This window comes from Taudactylus pleione, unplaced genomic scaffold (assembly GCF_031769625.1).
Source record: "Taudactylus pleione unplaced genomic scaffold, aTauple2 ptg000099l, whole genome shotgun sequence".
Classification (NCBI taxonomy): domain Eukaryota; kingdom Metazoa; phylum Chordata; class Amphibia; order Anura; family Myobatrachidae; genus Taudactylus; species Taudactylus pleione.
In genome coordinates this window covers 3,226,986-3,248,708 of record NW_028284501.1, presented here as the reverse complement: position 1 = coordinate 3,248,708, position 21,723 = coordinate 3,226,986, and positions in this window count along the sequence as shown.

Genomic DNA, 21,723 nt, shown 5'->3' with positions numbered 1-21,723 from the left:
GATGAGGATACTAGTGTAGCTGGCGCTGAGGAGGAAGTTGGCGAGGAGGATTCTAATGGTGATGTGGTTTGTTTAAATCAGGCTCCGGGGAAGACAGTTGTTGTCCGTGGGATGAAAAAGCCCATCACGGTCATGCCTGGGCAGAAGACCAAACATTCCACCTCTTTGGTCTGGCAATATTTCTATCCAAATCCGGACAACAACTGTCTTGCCATATGTACCATATGTAAAGGTGGAATAAGTAGGGGTAGGGACGTTAACCACCTAGGAACATCCTCCCTTATACGGCACCTGCAGCGTGTTCATAATAAGTTACTGTCAAGTTCAGAAACTTTGGCTAAGACCGTAAGCAGTCCAGGGACACCTAAATTCCGTTGTCCTGTTGTATCCAAGCGCCTGCAAACCACACCGTCAACTCCCTCCTCGTCAATTTCCTCCTTAGTCAGGATCGGAAGTAGTCCTGCAGGCCATGTCACTGGCATGACTGACTCTCCTATCCGGGATTCCTCCGGAGGATCCTGCATTGCTACGCCTCCTGCTGCCGCTGCTGCTGTTGCTGCTGCTGGGAGTCGTTCATCATCCCAGAGAGGAAGTAGCAACACCACTACTTTTACTAAACAATTGACCCTCCAACAGTCCTTAGCGAGGAGAATGAAGTACGACAGCAGTCATCCTGAAGCAAAACGTATAACTGAGGCCTTGACTGCTATGTTGGTGTTAGACGTGCGTCCGGTATCCGCCATTAGTGCAGTGGGATTTAGACAATTGATGGAGGTAGTGTGTCCCCGGTTCCAAATCCCGTCTAGATTCCACTTCACTAGGCAGGCGATACCGAGACTGTACAGAAACGTCAGAAAAAGTGTCCTCAGTGTCCTGAAAAATGCCGTTGTACCCAATGTCCACTTAACCACAGACATGTGGACAAGTGGAACAGGGCAGACTAAGGACTATATGACTGTGACAGCCCACTGGGTAGATGTATCACCTTACGCAGCAACAGCAGCAGCGTCACCAGTAGCAGCATCTCAGAAACGCCAGCTCGTTCCAAGGCAGGCTACGCTGTGTATCACCGGTTTCAGTAAGAGGCACACCGCCGACAACCTCTTAGAGAAACTGAGGGAAATCATCGCCCAGTGGCTTACCCCACTTAGACTCTCCTGGGGATTTGTGATATCTGACAATGCCACCAATATTGTGCGGGCATTACATCTGGGCAAATTCCAGCACGTCCCATGTTTTGCTCACACAATAAACTTGGTGGTGCAGAATTTTCTGAAAAGTGACAGGGGCGTGCAGGAGACACTTTGGGTGGGCCGAAAAATTTCTGGCCACTTTCGCCATTCAGCGACTGCGTGCCGAAGACTGGAGCGCCAGCAAACACTCTTGAACCTGCCCCGCCATCACCTGAAGCAAGAGGTTGTGACGCGGTGGAACTCAACCCTCTATATGCTTCAGAGGATGGAGGAGCAGCAAAAGGCCATACAAGCCTATACATCCACCTATGACATAGGCAAAGGAGGGGGTATGCACCTGACTCAAGCGCAGTGGAGAATGATTTCCGTGTTGTGCAAGGTTCTCCAGCCCTTCGAACTTGTCACATGTGTAGTCAGTTCAGACACTGCCAGCTTGAGTCAGGTCATTCCCCTCATCAGGCTTTTGCAGAAGCAGCTGGAGAAAGTGAAGGAGGAGCTAAGACGGAGCGATTCTACTCGGCATGTGGGACTTGTGGATGAAGCCCTTCATTCGCTTTGCCAGGATTCCAGGGTGGTCAATCTGTTGAAATCAGACCACTACATTTTGGCCACCGTGCTCGATCCTAGGTTTAAAGCCTATGTGGTGTCTCTCTTTCCGGCCGACACAAGCCTGCTGAGGTGCAAAGACCTGCTGGTGAACACACTGTCAGCTGAAGCGGAACGTGACACGTCAACAGCTCCTTCTTCATTTTCTCCCGCAACTGGGGCTGCCAGGAAAAAACTTAGCTATCCTAAGCAACCCGCTGGCGGTGATGCAGGGCAGGCAGGACCAAGTTTGGACATCTGGTCCGGACTGAAGGACCTGGCAACAATTTCTGACATGTCTACTGTCACTGCATATGATACTGTCACCATTGACAGAATGGTGGAGGATTACATCGGTGACAGCATCCAAGTAGGCATGTCAGACAGTCCATACCTGTACTGGCAGGAACAAGAGGCAATTTGGAGGCCCCTGTACATACTGGCTCTAATTTACCTGAGTTGCCCCCCTCCAGTGTGTACTCCGAAAGAGTGTTTAGTGCAGCCGGGAACCTTGTCAGCGAAAGGTGTAGGAGGTTGCTTCCACAGAATGTGGAGAAGATGATGTTCATCAAAATGAATTATCAGCTCTTCCAGGGAGACCAGCCTCCAGAACGTACAGAGGGACCTGTGGTGGTGGATTCCAGTGGGGATGAGTTAATACTCTGTGAGGATGAGGATGTACACAACACTGAAGAGGGTGAGGAATCGGTGGATGAGGAGGATGAGGATGACATCTTGCCTCCGTAGAGCCAGTTTGTGCAGGGACAGATTAATTGCCAGCTTGTTTTGTGGGGGCCCAAACGAACCAATCATTTCAGCCACAGTCGTGTGGCAGACCCTGGCGCTGAAATGATTGGTTTGTTAAAGTGTGCATGTCCTGTTTATACAACATAAGGGTGGGTAGGAGGGCCCAAGGACAATTCCATCTTGCACCTCTTTTTTTTCTTTGCATTATGTACAGTTTGGGGCGTAGTTTTTCAAACTGCCATCCTGTCTGCCACTGCAGTATCACGCCTAGATGGGTCACATGTTTGTGCCGCCCACTCGTGTCGCTTAGCATAGTCATCCAGCTACCTCGGTGCAACCTTTTGGACATAAAAACACTATTGTGAGGTGTGAGGTGTTCAGAATAGACTGGAAATTAGTGGAAATTAAGGTTATTGAGGTTAATAATAGCATAGGAGCAGAAAAACCTACAAATTCTGTGATTTTAGTGGTTTTTATGCTTTTTTTCAAAAAAATACAGATCCAAAACACAAAACCCAGAACCCAAATCACGGAAGGGTGGTTTTGGCAAAACCAATCCAGATCCAAAACACGAAGAAAGATCCAGATCCAAAACCAAAACACAAAACACGAAAAGTGGCCGGTGCACACCCCTAATTGAAATGGACATTGTTCTTGTTACCCATGCTGTACATCTCTGAATAAATATAAATATTTGTTCATCTACATTTTTTTGGGTGCTGATCCTTCCTATCTGTTCACCAGTTAGGTATGATTGATAGATAGTGCAGATAGATAGATAGATAGATAGATATGTAGTTAGCAGACCGGCGGACGCCATGCCGCCCCTCTGAATCCCAACACTGGAAGTCCAACATGGGACTTAAGATAGGCATCGAAATACAGATGCCTATCTTAATCCTGATGCCGGTACACAGACAGATGCTAGCCCAAATGAGGTAAGTCCGGGGCGTCATAGCTGTTAGCCACAGGGGGGAGGGTTAGGTTCAGGTAGCTTAACGAGGTTAGAGGTTTTTAGGGGGGAGGTTAGTGTTAAATACCCTTAGGGGGAGTTAGGGATAGACACCACTGGGGGGGTTGGGGTTAGGCACTTACGGGAGAGGGATAGGTTTCGGCACGAAGGGGGGAGACTTAGGTTTAGGAACTAATGGGGAGTGTTCGGGTGTGGGGTGGGGAGGGTTAGGGTTAGGATACAAAAAGGGAAGGTTAGGGTTAGGGGAGAAGTGGGGATGGTAAGTATACTTACCTGACACCTGTTGGAAAACCCACCATCGGGGTGCCGCTGCTGGCATTACATACCAATTCCGATAGGTAAATAGATAGATAGTATACAAAAAGAAATACAGGTGCTCAATTTCAAATAAACTGATTGTATATAAATAAATAAATTTTTGCACTGAATAGAGGTTTTTCGCATAATCTTGGCCAAGGCTATGGGCCTACCCACCACATCCAGGTAACCTCTGTTGGGTAGGTCTCTAACATTCTAGGGTTCAAATCCAGAGCACAGGGCACCCCCAAACTAGCCCAGCTAAGCCACCCCAAGACACCGCTCTAATAAGAAAGGTGAAGTGTAAAAGAAATAGTTGAAAGCAGCCGCAGCTGCATATAAAGAATAAAAATAAAAAAGTGAAATACATATATAAAAAACAGACAGTGAAGGAAAAATGTGTTATACTGCGGTGCCCTGAGGCAGATCAGCCAAAGCAATCCAGGGGGACCCACGCCCATAGCGCCATTTCTCTGTTGAGCAAGCAGGCTGTACCAGTGATCCTCCCTGGGCCTGCCCACTCTGAGCTCTCTGACGGCCATCTTTTTTTTGCAATCAACGCCTGTTTCAACACAGTGCGGTGCCTGGGTTCCCCCTGCATACCTCTCCTCCAGCAAGGTCAGTGTATGTACTGCTACTTCCTACTAGACTTTAGGTCTTGTAGTTGATTGTAGTGTCATTGTGCAGGTAATAATTTTTTACTGTATAGTTGTGACTTTTGCTAGCGCTGTGTGTCTGATTACATCTGTCATATATCTTTCCTCCTTTCAGCCCTCTCGGTGCCAGTACTGTCAGGGTGGGAAATTACCTCACAGTCAGAAGTTCTCACTGTGTGGTGGGTCACATTGATTGTCATGTCTGGGAGTGATGGTTTACTGCAGACTACTAGTGCTCCTCTCCTGTCTACCTGCACCAGATGTATGGTAAATATTGGAGAAGGGGATGTATTTCAGGAGGGATTATGACAGCTTGTTCTGCCTTTCCTATACCCTTACTGTGCCGTTAAGGTCACAAGAGTCTCCACGGGCTCGCCTTACACATGCTTTATATGCCCTAGTGAATCGGTTGTCTGCTCCTCCTGTGTTCTCCCGAATGGGGTTCCCGCAGCAGGCAGTAGTCCCTTCCCCTGTCAGAGGGGTCCCGGGCCTGAAGATGGTGACACATTGTTCCCCTCCGCAGATGTTCCACCTGTGGAACTTGTCTGGGTAAACACATTGTCCACTACAGTGCAGAGCCTGATGGATATGTTACAAGAACTTCTGCTTAGGTCTGCCAAGAGACAGTTGTTGTCACCCCCAATCACTCAGTATAATGATGATGATGACCCTCAGGGGCCAGAAAGACTGGTAAGACCAGGAAACAGGCTCAGAGCACTAGACGTCCGGCCGACTACTTGGACGATAAATCTTCAGCCCGATGGGACGGACCTCCTCTTGGGGGACCCCGAGGTGGGAGGCTGACTTCTGCAGTTCGCCCAGTGCTGGTGCCAGACTACACAGACACTTGGGTAAGGGAAGTGGTCTATCAGTGGTATACTCTCTCCTTCCGCAGCAGGCTTCGTCATCAGTTCTTCACTGCTGGCCTTCATTCAGATTGGTGCACTCTGTGCTCCATATGGGGATCATAATGCCAGTTCCGTTACCCCTGCGGGGAATGGGTTATTACTCTAATCTCTTTCTGGTTAAAAAAAATGAACGGTTCCTATCGTGCTTTCCTCAACCTCAAGTCCCTGAACAAGTTTCTAAGGGTCCCTCAGTTCCAGATGGAGACTCTGCGTTCCTTTATATTGGCTATGGAACCTGGGGATTTAATGGTGTCTCTGGATATTCAGGATGCCTACCTGTATATCCCCATTGCTAGAGCTCATCAATGTTTCCTCAGATTTGCGGTACTAGATTTCCATTACCAGTTCCAGGCTCTGCCGTTTAGCCTATCTACAGCACCCAAGTGTTTACAAAGGTAATGGCAGTCATGGCAGCTCACCTGTGGTTACAGGGGTTCACCTGTTACCCTACTTGGATGACCTTCTGTTGTTAGCAGTGTCTCCAGTGGTGTTTCGCAGCCATCTGCACCTGACGATATCAGTGTTGCAGACTCAAGGCTGGCTGGTGAATTGGAAGAAATCCTCCCTAACTGCTTCTCAGAGGATTGTCCATCTGGGGGCATTGCTGGACTCTCAGCAACAAAGGATCTTCTTGACAGAGGACAAAGGATCTCCTTGTTACATTCCAAGATACGCAATTGCCTCCAGGGTCGCTGAGTGTCCCTTCACTCAGAAATGAAGTTACTGGGTTCCATGGTGTCGAATAAAGACACAAATGATTGTGCTGTCTCCGGAGGTGCACCTGTCTCTGACTTGGTGGTTAAAGAGGACGCCCGTTTTGGATCTTGGACTGGGTCCTCCTAATAATGGATGCCTCTCTTCAGAGTTGGGGCACTGTGACAGGTCCACACATCTTCCAGGGACGGTGGACACCCACGGAAGCTGCCCTGCCGATCAATGTGTTGGAACGTTGGGCAGTGTTCAGAGCGCTGCAACAAGCAAGACTCATTCTGCAGGGGAAACCCGTGCAAACTCAGTCAGACAACGCCACCACGGTGGCTTACATAAATCGTCAAGGAGGAATGAGAAGTCAGGCGGCCCTAAAAGAGGTATCTCGCACTCTGAGCAGAAGGCAATCTCACAGCCATATTGGCAGTGTTAATTTCAGGAGTATTCAACTGTCTGCCATCACGATGTGCATCCAGGGGAATGGTCTCTTCACCAGGAAGTATTTCATCTCCTAATGGACTAGTGGGGCTTTCCCAAAATAGATCTCAGGGCCTCCAGACACAACTGGAAGCTGCTAGTGTAGGGGTCCAGAACAAGAGATGCATAGGCTCTCCTGGTGGATGCTCTGTCGGTCCGGCGGACCTTCCAGTTTGCGTATCTGTTTCCTCCATTCGCCCTTCTCCATCAAGTACTTTCTGGTGGCTCCAGCGTGGCCCAGATGTCACTGGTAGTCAGATCTGCAGAGTCTATCCATCGACTCTCCTTTGATGTTGCCTCAACATCCGGACCTGTTGTCTCAGGGTCCTTGCCTCTACCCATCTGGGCCATCTGTCTTTGATGGCGTGGCTCTTCAGACAACCAACCTCAGGGCTAAGGGGCTCTCCAGTTCTGTGGTGAACACCATGCTTGGAGCTCGGACACCTGCTTCTGCCAAGATTTACCATAGGGTGTGGCATACATATTTTGAATGGTGTTGGCCCAGGGGGTACGATCCCCAGGTATTTTGGATATCCAGGGTTCTGGCTTTCCTACAGATGGGCTTGGATAAAAGTCTCTGCCTCACCTCCTTGAAGGTTCATGTTTCCGCACTATCTGTGTGGTTTCAGTGTAGGATTGCTCAGCTTCCTGATATCCGCAGTTTTATGCAGGGGCCATTCGCATTCAGCCTTCCTTTGTACCTCCAGTGGCTCCTTGGGATTTGGCTGTGGTTCTTAGGGCTCTCCAAGGTCCTCCATTAGAACCTCTAGACTCAGTGGACTTCAAATGGCTAACAGCTTTTCTTCTAGCTATTGCTACAGCTAGAAGGGTGTCAGATTTGGGGGCTCTCTCCTGTCGCCCTCACTTTTTGATTTTTCATAGGAACAGAGCTTTTCTTAGGACTCACCCTGGTTTCCTTCCTAAGGTGGTCTCTGGTTTCCACATTAACGAGGAATTATAGTGCCGACCTTTAACTCACCAGACCTTTCTGCAGGTTAGGCCTCATTGGATGTGGTCTGTGCTCTCTGGATTTACGTGGACCATACAAGTTCCCTTCGTAAGTCGGACTCCTTGTTGTCCTCTATGGCTTCCATAAGGAGGGTTGGCCTGCCAACAAGCATACTTTGGCCAGGTGGATTCGCATTGCGATCTCTGAGGCTTACACTCATGAGGTCATTCCAGTGCCACCCTCTGTTACTGCTCATTCTATGAGGTCTGTGGGTCCTTTGTGGGCAGCTCGCCGTGGCGCCTCAGCTGTTCAGCTTTGCAGGGCAGCCACGTGGTTTTCTGTCCATACCTTTGTAAGGTATTACGGTTTTGATACCTTTGCCTCTCAAGATGCTTCCTTCAGGTGGCGGATTCTCCTTTCAGCACAGGAGCGACCCCACCCTTGAAGGGACTGCTTTGGGACATCCCCAAGGGCTCCTGTGGAGACTATGGACCCTGAAGTAGAAAATAAGAGATATGGGAACTTACCTTTGTTATCTCTATTTCTACGAGGTCCATAGGATGCACAGGACTCCCAACCTGTCGCACCTGTGTTTCAGATGGGTTTTGTTCTGGTTACCGTTTGTTTCCATCTTCTGCTGTGTGAGAGTGTGACTCTTGTGTGTTCCAGACTTTCTTCTCTCTGTTTCTCCTCCTCCGGCCTATGGCTTGCTACTAAAACTGAAGGTGCCTTGGCCTGGGTGCGGGGTATAGGAGAGGGGGCTCCGGTGCATCCTGGGAGGAAAACTTTTAACTGTGTGGTGCCCGATGGACGAAGCCATGCCTATATCCCAAGGTATCCTGTGGATCCTATGGACCTCATAGAAATAGAGATAACAAAGGTAAGTTCTTACCATATCTCTTATTTTATACTAGTGTTTGCTTGCCGTCCCTTCATTCCAGGTTCCCTTGTTATTCTGCTCTCGAGTCATTTCTAGTTACTCTCCTGTGCCAGCGGTGCATCTGGATACCTTGCCTGCGTACTCTAGCCGTGATTCAGAGCCGGACGCTCTGACAGAGTGCTTGCTCTGAATCAGGGCCGGCCTTCTGGTTTTTAGAATGGCTTCCTCCACCCACAGCTATAGCGAGCAGCCAGGAAGATGGTCGCGATGGTCAAGACCATCGTGACCATCGGGTTTGCGACGAGACCCTTGTGGTAGGGTCTCGTAGCCACAAGCCCAAGGTCTCCTGTGGATCCTGCGCACAGCGCTTGCGACCGGGTCTGAATCAGGCCCTCTGTACATCCTCCGAATATAACCACAGTATCACCCTCCTGTGCAAGTGGTTCATCTGGATACCTTGCCCGCATACTCTGTACATCCTCCGAGTACAACTAGAGTGTCATTCTCCTGTGCCAAAGGTGTGTCTGGATACCTTGTCCCGGTACTCTGTACAACATCCGAGTACAATTACATTGTCAATCTCCTGTGCCAAAAGTGAATCTGATACCTTGCCCTCGTACTTAGTACAACATCTGAGTACAACTACAGTGCCACTCTCCTGTGCCAGTGGTGCATCTGATACCTTGCCCACGTACTCAGTACAACATCTGAGTACAACTACAGTGCCACTCTCCTGTGCCAGCTGTGCATCTGATACCTTGCCTGCACACTCAGTACAATATCAAGTACAGAATCCTCGCTAGTGCTTCTTTCAGAAATACACTCTCCTGGGCCTCATCAGTGTTATTTCCCTCCCTTTCCCATCCGTATCGGATACCTGACCAAAGGGCTGCGACCTCCTTGCTGGGTCACTGTTGAACACCTCCCAGCAGATTAGACTCCGCGCCTTTGGCCAGGTCTTGCCAACATCCGATACTTGTGGTTGAAGAGGACATAAATCCACGCCCCTCGCCTCCAATTCCTTCCTCATTCGTAGGAGATATATATAAATAATATATAGACACACACAGTTAAGTCCATGGATATTTGGAAACTGATACAATTTTTGTTGTTTTAGCTGCTTAACAAAACATACAGTATTCAAGTTATATAATGCAAATTGTTTTAAAGAGCTGCCTATCAGCTTTAATTTGAGGGTATTCACATCCAAATGGGGTTTAGGAATAACAGCTGTTTAATATGTACCCCCTTCTTTTTCAAGGGACCACAAGCATTTGGACAATAGACTAAAAAGCTGTTTCATTGACAAGTACAGGCTATTCCTTTGTTAATTTTTTTTATCAACTAAGCAGGGAAGAGGAGTTGATTCCCAGTTTGACATTTGCATTTGGAAGATGTTGCTGTGAACCCACTTCATACAGTCAAAGGAAGTCTTAAAGTAAGTGACACTGACCTTCCTTAGGCTGTAAAAAGAAAATAAAAAATCAATAAGAGAGATAATAGGGACCTTGGGAATGGCCAAATCAACAATTTAGTACATTCTGAGTAAATAAGAATTAGAAGTGAGTAGTTCGGTATTACACGGTTATGTTCGGATCTCAAAAAGGGCATCTTATTGGCTATTTGGCTCTAACATGTTTTGGATAGTCAACAAGATAAATCCAAACTTGCACTAATTTGGAAAAAAGAACCGAGTCAAAACGAACCGCTCATCTTTAAAAATAATGCAATAGTTAACTTGGCAACACAAAAATACCTGGACGTCCATGGAAGGCAACAGTGGTGGATGATTGCAGGATCCTTTTGATGGTAAAGAAAATCCTCTTCACAGCATCTTGCCAGGTGAAAAACACCCTCCAGAAGGTAGACATATCTACAGAGGGTTCCATGCAAATCATTCATAAGCCTCAAGAATAGAGAAGCCAGATTAAACTTTGCCAAAAAAAAAGAAGCAGAAGCAGCCACAGTGTATAGGGATATAATGTCTGCTCAGATTCAACCAAATTCAGCAAAGTTGAATGGTTCATAGTACAGATGGACAATGATCCAAACCATACTGCAAAAGAAAACCAGGAGTTTTTTAAGGCAAAGAAGTGTAATATTCTGCAATGGCCAAGTGAATCACCTGATCGTAACCCAATTGAGAAATCAGGACCTGATTCTGACCCGCTCACTAGATGTGTTCGCTCGCACAATGCGTATGCAAATTCAGCAAGGCAGGTGATCGAACGGCAAGACATTAGCATGCCCACTATGTCTTGGTGTGCAATCACTTTGTGTATGCAGATGCCCACCAGCCAGTCTTAAGACGGCCACTTGTGCATGTCATCTCCAGGAAGTGTAGGCAACCACCGGTAACATTGAGTACCATCAGATGCAATCGCAGCACTTGTGCTTCACCACAACCTGCCGCAAGCACTGCGAGCACTTCCATGTAAAATCCAGCCAGGTGACGTGTACTATGACACTGCCTCTTAATTATGCACACCTCTGAAATGGCGTTAAGACGCTCAGGCACGCTTGCGTTCACATCTCCACTCTCCCATTTTTAATGGCCAGCCCCTGTCACCACCCACAAACGGCTTTTCATTCAGCAGGGCTGTCTATGCACAGTGAGCGAGCGCTTCCCGATCTCTCGCAGTGGTCCACGCACTGCGATGTGTATGCATGCGCACAATGTAAACCATCGGCAGCTATGAGCGAACGCATCTTAACAAGCGGGTCTGAATTAGGTCCTCATTTTACTTGCTGAAGACAAAACTAAAAGGCTTTCCTTAACCTTAAGGATAGTCGGACAGGAGCACCTGCATTGGGAATACCTGATTATGAAAAACCTTTTGATTTGTATTGTATGGAAGCTGAGGGTTGTGCAGCAGGTGTCCTCACACAAAAACATGGTGATGCCAATAGACCCGTAGCATACTACTGTGCAAGATTCGACACTGTGGCAAGATCACTCCCAATGTGCTTAAGAAGTGTAGCAGCAACTGCTCTATTGGTCAGTAAGAGTGAGGATGTAGTATTAAGCCATGATATGATTGTCTATACACCCCATGCTGTATCTGCTTTGCTAAATTCTGCCCAAACCAGACATGTCACCTCAGCTAGGTTCACGAAATGGGAACTAGCCCTAATAGCACCTGCAAACATCACCATTAAGCGGTGCAGTCAGAGCTGGCCCTAGACAATTCGGTGCCCTAGGTAAAGTTGTGGCTGCTGCCCCCTACCGTGGGTATAGAGAGAGAGAGAGAAATTCCATGGTGGCGACACTCGGAATATATACACAGGCAGGCTGGATTACCAACGCTTCAATGCTGTATGTGTCGCATTTTCATCAGGGCACCAGCCTCTTCATCTGGACATACTTTAATACAGACTGTTTTTTCTATTGGAGTGTATATATATATATATATATATATATATTACACACAATACAGTGCTCCAGCACTCCTCCACTCAGTGTAGATGGGTATACAGCCCCAGCTTGCTCTGGTGCCCTCCAAGGAGGACAGCACCCCCAAATTAACATGCAAACAATATCCAGGCAGCAGTTGGAGACTGGTAAAAAGATACCCTCAACGGAGGGAGTTTATTGGTTTATTGGTGAGTCGACGTTTCGGGGTATTGTACCCCTTCCTCAGGACAACATAGTGGTTATGTGTATATATATATATATATATATATATATATAAATATATATATATATACAGTCAGGTGCATAAATATTGGGACATTGACAGAATTTTCATATTTTGGCCTCAATTCACCACCACAATGGCTTTGAAATGAAGCAAACTAGATGTGCTTTAACTGCAGACTTTCAGATTTAATTTGAGGGTAATTACATCCAAATCAGGTGAACGGTGTAGGAATTACAACGGTTTCTATATGTGCCTCCCTCTTTTTAAGGGGCCAAAAGTAATGGGACTATCAACTCAAAAGCTATTTCATGGACAGGTGTGGGCTATTCCCTCATTATTTAATTATCAATTAAGCAGGTAAAAGGTCGGGAGTTGATTCTAGGTGTGACATTTGCATTTGGAATCAGTTGCTGTCGACTCTCAATATGAGATCCAAAGAGCTGTCACTATCAGTGAAGCTGTCAGGGCTCTGCCGGGGATCAGCGCAGCCTTACCTCCTCGCCGGCTTCCTTTGATCTTCCAGGCGGTCGGGCAGCTGGCGCGGCGGCTGAGAGGACGCTGAGCATTCTCCCCGTGCGTAGGGGACTGCGGGCGGCCCGGTGTCTGGACTCGGGGTTCCCGGCATGGGCGCCACCATGTCAGTCGGCCCATGTGACTGTACTTCTGCCCTGGGATAGGTGAGCATAAGCTGATCGCTGTGCACCTATCAAAGGGTTCTGTGGGGTATATAGCCTGCTTCCACCTTTCTGTAAACTGCCTGAACAACGGTTGTCTCCTAGTCCCTAGTTGAGTTCCGGTCTAGGTTCCTCGCGTTCTGTTTCCTCTACAGTGTGTTCCATCTCTGCCTGTGTGCCAAGACGTTACTGTGATCCCTGTGCAACAGTGAGTTACCATCTGCCTGTGTGCTAAACGTGTCTCTAGTGAACTTCTTGCAACAGTGTATTACCATCTGCCTGTGTGCTAAACGTGTCTCTAGTGAACCTTGTGCAACAGTGAATTACCATCTGCCTGTGTGCTAAAACGTGTCTCTAGTGAACCTTGTGCAACAGTGAATTACCATCTGCCTGTGTGCTAAACGTGTCTTTAGTGAACTTCATGCAACAGTGTATTACCATCTGCCTGTGTGCTAAACAAGTCTCTAGTGAACCAGGTGCAACAGTTAATTACCAGCTGCCTGTGTGCTAAACGAGCCTCTAGTGAACTTCATACAACAGTGAATTACCATATCTGCCTGTGTGTTAAACGTGTCACTAGTGAACTTTGTGCTACAGTATTGCCAGACTTCTTTACATTGTTTGTGGATCACTCCACAGTGCCTTAAACCTTAGGCATCTCTTATTAGGGCCACGGTTATTTGTGGGTTAGACTCCGCACCATTGCCCAGGTCTCGTCAACACTCGAGAGCTGTGGATGAGGAGAACATATATCCAGGCCCCTCGCCTTCGTTTCCTCCCGCAACCCAGACCCAGAGTTTCCACTCCCCCAGCGCCAAGCGTGACAGTTTGTTCAGGCCCACACAATGGAAGCCGCTGGGTCCAAGGTACAGGGTCCCTACAGGACCTGGCCTCTTGGATGGATAATCAGGAGGCAGCCCAACAGCAAGTGGCCCAGTACCTGCTGGAGCTCTCTATACAGCTGGTCTCGATCCAAACTACATTGGCATCTATTCTCCCGGTTCCACCAGCTGCAGCCGCTGCACCCCCTCCACCTGTTTTGCCTCAAGGGGCTTCGGGATCTAAATCTCATCTCCAGTTGGCAACCCCGGAAAGATTTGATGGTAATCCCAGGTGGTGCCGAAGGTTTATTAACCAATGCGAGATCCAATTTGAATGTCTCCCCCAGAATTTCCCCACCTCTCGAGCAAAGGTGGCATATGTTATTTCCCTGTTGACCGGGGCTGCTCTGGACTGGGTCTCTCCCCTGTGGGAACGAGCTGACCCCATTGTGTCAAATTATGAAGGATTTGTTTCAGCATTTAAAAGGATTTTTGATGAACCAGGCCGCTCCGCTTCAGCCTCATCCGATTTGCTTCGTGTGCGCCAGGGGACCCGATCTGTTGGTCAGTATGTAGTTCAGTTTCAAACCCTGGCATCTGAGCTAAAGTGGAACGAGGAAGCTCTCAAGGCATCCTTCCTCCATGGACTATCAGAAAGGATGAAGGACGAGTTGGCCTCCAGAGATTTACCGGAGTCCTTTGCTGATGTCATCTCCCTCTGCATCAAGATCGAACTTCGCCATCGGGAACGCTGGGCTAGTAGAGGCAGGGGGGAACGCTTTCAGATCCGTACTCCTCCTGTGAACCAGTCTTCTCTCTCTCCTAGTAGTGAAGAAGAACCCATGCAGGTCAATAAGTCCAAGCTTACAGCTGTAGAACGCAACAGGCGTTTCCAAAATAAATTATGTATTTATTGTGCTGCTCCCGACCACATTTTGAAGAATTGTCCTCTGCTTGCGGGAAATGCGAGACCCTGACTGAAGTAGGGAGCATTCAGTTAGGGGTTATGTCCAAGTCATCCCAAATAACAGACAGTCTTCTACCAGTGTCGCTTTCCCATGGGTCCAGGACAAAGAGGGTTAAAGCTCTAATTGATTCCGGAGCGGCAGGCAATTTCATTTCAGATACTCTCGTTCGGACTCTAGGTATTCCTGTCGTTCCATTACCCAATAAACTAGTACTCTCCGGCTTAGATGGTAAAACAGTGCTAGGAGAATCTCTTTCTTCTCTCTCCCATCCAGTATCCATCAAGATTGGATGTCTTCATCAGGAATGGCTGGAATTATTTGTGTTACCTAAATCTCCCTATGAGCTGGTGTTGGGGCTACCCTGGTTAAAAAAGCACAACCCTGTGTTCAATTGGAATAAGATGCAAATTTTGTCCTGGGGATCAAGTTGTTTACAGAAGTGTTTGATCAAGGTGGTTCCTTTGCGTAAGTTAACCACAGTTACCTGTCCATCCGAGATGTTCTCTCCACCCTCTATCTCTGTGGGTCCCTCTCAGTCCAATTTACCAGAACCCTACCAGGATTTCGCTGATGTATTCTGCGAACAAGCGGCAGATAAACTCCCTCCGCATCGACCATGGGATTGTGCTATTGACCTGCTTCCGGGGAAGACCCCTCCTCGTGGCCGTGTTTATCCATTATCTGTTCCTGAGACTACCGCTATGGCAGAGTACATTAAGGACAACCTTGCTAAAGGATTTATCCGGCCGTCATCCTCTCCTGCTGGAGCAGGGTTCTTCTTCGTAGGAAAAAAGGACGGAGGGCTCCGCCCTTGTATAGATTATCGGGGCCTAAACCAAATTACGATAAAGAATCGGTATCCACTACCCTTGATTTCCGAACTTTTCGACAAGGTCCGAGGAGCTCAGTTTTTCACCAAACTAGACTTACGCGGGGCCTACAATTTAATTCGAATAAAGGCAGGGGATGAGTGGAAAACCGCTTTTAATACTAGGGATGGACACTTCGAGTACCTGGTAATGCCTTTTGGACTCTGTAATGCGCCAGCTGTATTTCAAGGCTACGTCAACGAGATTTTTCGGGACATTCTCTATAAATTTGTGGTAGTTTATCTCGATGATATTTTAATTTTTTCTACAAACTTACAAGACCATCATCAGCATGTATTAGAAGTATCTCTTTGGAAAGTTGTCAAAATGCCTCTTTAATCAGACCTCGGTACCCTTCCTGGGGCATATAATCTCTGGAAAAATTCTTCAAATGGACCCTGATAAACTGAAAGCTATTGCCGATTGGCCTCAGCCTACTTCGTTGAAAGCTACTCAACGTTTCTTTGGTTTTGCAAATTATTATAGGAGGTTCATTCCACATTTCTCCACATTGGTCTCTCCTATCACTTCTCTCACAAGGAAGGGAGCCAGCCCATCCTCTTGGCCTGATTCAGCAATACAAGCTTTTAAAAAATTAAAAATTGCATTTTCCACAGTCCCAATTCTCTGCCAGCCTCAGCTGGATCAACCATTTACGGTAGAAGTGGACGCATCCTCTGTTGGAATTGGGGCCGTATTGTCTCAGATCGCTGAAGATGGGAAGATCCACCCCTGTGGATTCTTCTCCCGGAAATTCTCTCCCGCAGAGAAAAATTATATTATTGGAGATCAGGAACTATTAGCTATACGCTTGGCACTAGAGGAATGGCGTTATCTTCTGGAAGGAGCTAGATTTCCAGTTACAGTCATTACAGACCATAAGAACCTAACTTATCTACAAACTGCTCATAGATTGAATGCCAGGCAGGTCCGATGGTCTCTTTTTTTTCCAGGTTCAATCTAAGGCTTCAATTTCGCCAAGGCATTTTAAACAAAAAAGCGGATGCTCTCTCCCGTTCTTTTATGACTATGGTAGAGGAAGAGGACCATCTGCAGATACGTCCAATTCTTGATCCAATTGTTTTCGCTCCTACACAGATATCCTCTCCGCCTCCGGGAAAAATTTTTGTTATTCCAAGTTTACGTAAAAAACTGTTGACATGGGCTCACGCTTCGTTATTTGCTGGTCATACAGGAATCACTAAAACTTACCAATTCCTACTACGTTCCTACTGGTGGCCCACCATGAAGGGAGATGTCAGAGAATTTGTCCTGTCCTGTATTAAATGTGCGCAGCATAAGACACCTCGCAGGAGGGTGATGGGTCCATTACGTCCATTACCGGTTCCAGTTGCCCCATGGACTCATATCTCTATGGACTTCATTTCCGAGCTACCTCGATGCAAGGGACGCAATACGGTATGGGTGGTCGTGGATCGCTTCTCAAAAATGGCACATTTTGTTCCTCTGGTTGGTCTTCCATCGGCTCCTCAATTGGCTAAAATATTCATCCGGGATATCTTCAGATTACACGGTCTCCCTAAGGAGATAATCTCTGATCGTGGGGTCCAATTCATGGCCAAATTTTGGAGAGCCCTGTGCAATACATGTGGAGTTAAATTTAAATTTTCTTCAGCATACCACCCTCAGACGAATGGTCAAACCGAAAGGGTTAATCAAGAACTTGAGACCTTCATCAGGCTTTTTGTATCATCTTCTCAGGATGATTGGGTGGACCTTCTACCATGGGCAGAATTTTCTCACAATTTTAAGTATCATTCGTCATCCAAGTCCACACCCTTCTTCACTGTCTTCGGTAGACATCCCCGAGTCCCTGACTCCGAACATCTTCCAGCGGTAGAAGTTCCGGCAGCAGTCAAGGAGATTGAGTCATTTTCAACCCTGTGGAATAAGATTCACCATTCCTTGGTACAATCCTCAAAGAATTACAAGAGATTTGCCGATAGGAAACTTTTGGCTGTTCTCTTTTTAAAAGTTGGGGATAGGGTTTGGTTATCTTCCAAGAACATTCGTTTGAAGGTACCCACGATGAAACTTGCTCCATGCTTTATTGGCCCCTATCGCATCATTAAGATAATCAATCCAGTAGTGTATAAGTTGGAACTTCCTCCACAAATGAAAATCTGCAATACATTCCATATTTCTCTTTTACGTCCTCTGGTGCTCAATCGATTTCAAATTGTTCCTCCCAAATTGCCTCAAGTACAGACTTTACAGGGTACGGAGTTTGAAGTGGAGAAGATCTTGGATTCACGCCTTAAGTTTAATACTCTTCAATACCTCATCGATTGGAGGGGCTATGGTCCCGAAGAAAGGGCTTGGGTCAAGGCTTCCAATGTGCATGCTCCATGGTTGGTCCGAGACTTCCATAGGAAATTTCCAAATAAGCCTATGGGGTGTTCGGTGCCCACCCTGAAAGGGGGGGGTACTGTCAGGGCTCTGCCGGGGATCAGCGCAGCCTTACCTCCTTGCCGGCTTCCTTTGATCTCCTGGGCGGTCGGGCAGCTGGCGCGGCGGCTGAGAGGACACTGAGCATTCTCCCCGTGCGTAGGGGACTGCGGGTGGTCCGGTGTCTGGACTCGGGGTTCCCGGCATGGGCGCCACCATGTCAGTCGGCCCATGTGACTGTACTTCTGGCCTGGGATAGGTGAGCATCAGCTGATCGCTGTGCACCTATCAAAGGGTTCTGTGGGGTATATAGCCTGCTTCCACCTTTCTGCAAACTGCCTGAACAACGGTTGTCTCCTAGTCCCTAGTTGAGTTCCGGTCCAGGTTCCTGGCGTTCTATTTCCTCTACAGTGTGTTCCATCTCTGCCTGTGTGCCAAGATGTTACTGTGATCCCTGTGCAACAGTGAGGTACCATCTGCCTGTGTGCTAAACGTGTCTCTAGTGAACTTCTTGCAACAGTGTATTACCATCTGCCTGTGTGCTAAACGTGTCTCTAGTGAACCTTGTGCAACAGTGAATTACCATCTGCCTGTGTGCTAAAACGTGTCTCTAGTGAACCTTGTGCAACAGTGAATTACCATCTGCCTGTGTGCTAAACGTGTCTCTAGTGAACTTCATGCAACAGTGTATTACCATCTGCCTGTGTGCTAAACAAGTCTCTAGTAAACCAGGTGCAACAGTTAATTACCAGCTGCCTGTGTGCTAAATGAGCCTCTAGTGAACTTCATACAACAGTGAATTACCATATCTGCCTGTGTGTTAAACGTGTCACTAGTGAACTTTGTGCTACAGTATTGCCAGACTTCTTTACATTGTTTGTGGATCACTCCACAGTGCCTTAAACCTTAGGCATCTCTTATTAGGGCCACGGTTATTTGTGTCTCCAATTCCCACTGAGCTTGGGTACCTGGTCAAGGGACCGCGACCTGCTCACAGGGTGCAGCTAAGCCCAAATCCCGATTGGAGGGGTCACTGGCGAACACCATCCTGTGGGTTAGACTCCGCACCATTGCCCAGGTCTCGTCAACACTCGAGAGCTGTGGATGAGGAGAACATATATCCAGGCCCCTCGCCTTCGTTTCCTCCCGCAACCCAGACCCAGAGTTTCCACTCCCCCAGCGCCAAGCGTGACAGAAGCAAGCCATCATTAGGCTGAAAAATCAAAACAAACCCATCAGAGAGATGGCAAAAACATTAGGTGTGGTCAAATCAACTGTTTGGAACATTCTTAAAAAGAAAGAATGCACCGGAGAGCTCAGCAACAATAAAAAGACCCGGAAGACCACGGAAAAGACCACGGAAAACAACTGTGGTGGATGACAGAAGAATTATTTCCCTGGTGAAGAAAAACCCCTTCACAACAGTTGGCCAAATCAAGAAAACTCTCCAGGAGGTAGGTGTATATGTGTCAAAGTCAACAATCAAGAGAAGACTTCACAAGAGTGAATATAGAGGGTTCACTACAAGATATAAACCATTGGTGAGCCTCAAAAAACAGGAAGACCAGATTAGAGTTTGCCAAACAACATCTAAAAAAGTCATTACAGTTCTGGAACAACATCCTATGGACAGAAGAGACAAAGATCAACTTGTACCAGAGTGATGGGAAGAGAAGAGTATGGAGAAGGAAAGGAACTGCTCATGATCCAAAACATACCACCTCATCAGTGAAGCATGGTGGTGGTAGTGTCATGGTGTGGGCATGTATGGCTGCCAATGAAACAGGTTCCCTTGTATTTATTGATGATGTGACTGCTGACAAAAACAGCCTAATGAATTCTGAAGTGTTTCGGGCAATATTATATGCTCATATTCAGTCAAATGCTTCAGAACTCATTGGACGGCGCTTCACAGTGCAGATGGACAATGACCCGAAGCATACTGCAAAAGCAACCAAAGAGTTTTTTAAGGCTAAAAAGTGGAATGTTATGCAATGGCCAAGTCAATCCCCTGACCTGAATCCGATTGAGCATGCATTTCACTTGATGAAGACAAAACTGAAGGGAAAATGCCCCAAGAACAAGCAGGAACTGAAGACATTTGCAGTAGAAGCCTGGCAGAGCATCACCTGTCTATGCATTCCAGATTTCAGGCTGTAATTGCTTGCAAAGGATTTGCAACAAAGTATTAAAAAGTGAAAGTTAGATTTAGGATTGTTTAGTTTGTCCCATTACTTTTGGCCCCTTAAAAAGTGGGAGGCACATATAGAAACCGTTGTTCCTACACCGTTCACCTGAAAGTCTGCAGTTAAAGCACATCTTGTTTGTTTCATTTCAAAGACATTGTGGTATGAATAGAGGCCAAAATATGAAAATTCTGTCAATGTCCCAATATTTATGCACCTGACTGTATATAACTGTTGAAAGCAAACGGCGGCACTCAGAGACTTTGTGAAGCAAAAAAAAAAATTGTAACATCACACCAACGTTTCGGGACACACCCGTCCCTTTGTCAAGGTATAGCAGCTATTATTCATTGACAAAGGGACGGGTGTGTCCCAAACATTGGTGTGATGTTACAAATATAATTTTTTGCTTCACAAAGTCTCTGAGTGCCGCCATTTGCTTTCAACGGTCATCTACAGCATCTTTACCCGAAGGGCACCAGAGCCATTGACTTTTTGTGTCGAGTGCCGGTCACACAGGAAACTATATATATGTTTTTGTACAGTTATATATATATATATATATATATATATATATATATATAACCACCGACCAGGTTCAGCACACTCCTTCCCTCAGAATCTCAACTGCCACGGTGCCAGCTGCATATAATAATATAGTCCACCAGGCGCTGCACTCAGCGGTCTTGGAAATAAAGAATACTTCACAAAATCATAGCTGCAACGTTTCGGGCTTTATTGCCCATCGTCAGGCTGCACATATATAAACCAGATCAGTGTACATCTTTACCTTAAATACCTGCTGTCATCCTTGGACTCGCGCCGGGCCCCATCAGCCGCGTCCCGTCCCGTGTGCAGAACTTCCGGTCATGCCGGGAAGCACGTCTGCACATCAATGACGTCATCGTAACCATGAAGACCCGACGCCTGCCAAGGGAGACAAAAACAAACACCACGTGATTACACATAATAAATACAGACAATACAAAACATAGAAAAACATACAGAAACCACATTATAAATACATGCATTATAGTGGTTCAGTCAGAGTATACTTGAAATGTAAATGCTCACTGATAATCAAACATATACTGCTGGAATATAAATGATATCTATCGCAATCCTAGATGATCAATACTGGATGAAGAATTGAATAAGATGTTGGACAAGTTTAGAGTTAGAGGATATGCAGAGAGAACTTTACTGTCAGCCCGCAGTAAGGTTGATAGAATATCAAGGGAAGAAACGCTGAAATATAAGGACAAAGTTCAATCGGAGGACGTTTTGAATTGGGTGTATACCTACAGCACAGCATATGGAACCATCAAGAAGGCCAATAAAGAACTTTGGCCAATAGTACAAAATGATCGGGACTTGTCAGTTTTCAAAAAGACGAGGATCAGGCCGTGCTATAGAAGAGGGAAAAATATTAAAGATTGGGTGGTCCTTTCAGATATAACGGAGTTGAATAGATCATCCCAAGTTTGCAGATCCACCAATGGTTGCTTTAAGTGCATAGGATGCACGACATGCAGTTATATACTGACGGGAAAATTTTTTTATCATCCACAGTCGGGACAAAAATATGAGATAAGACATCGTTTAACTTGTACCAGTACCTTTGTTGTGTATCTCATTAAATGTCCATGTGGACTCTGCTATGTAGGGAAAACCGTGCGTTCCTTTAAGGAGCGCATGGCGCTACATAGGTCAGCTATTAGATCAGCCATCAGTGGGAGGGGGTCTGAACAACCTGTAGCCAGGCATTTCCTGGTAGCTAGA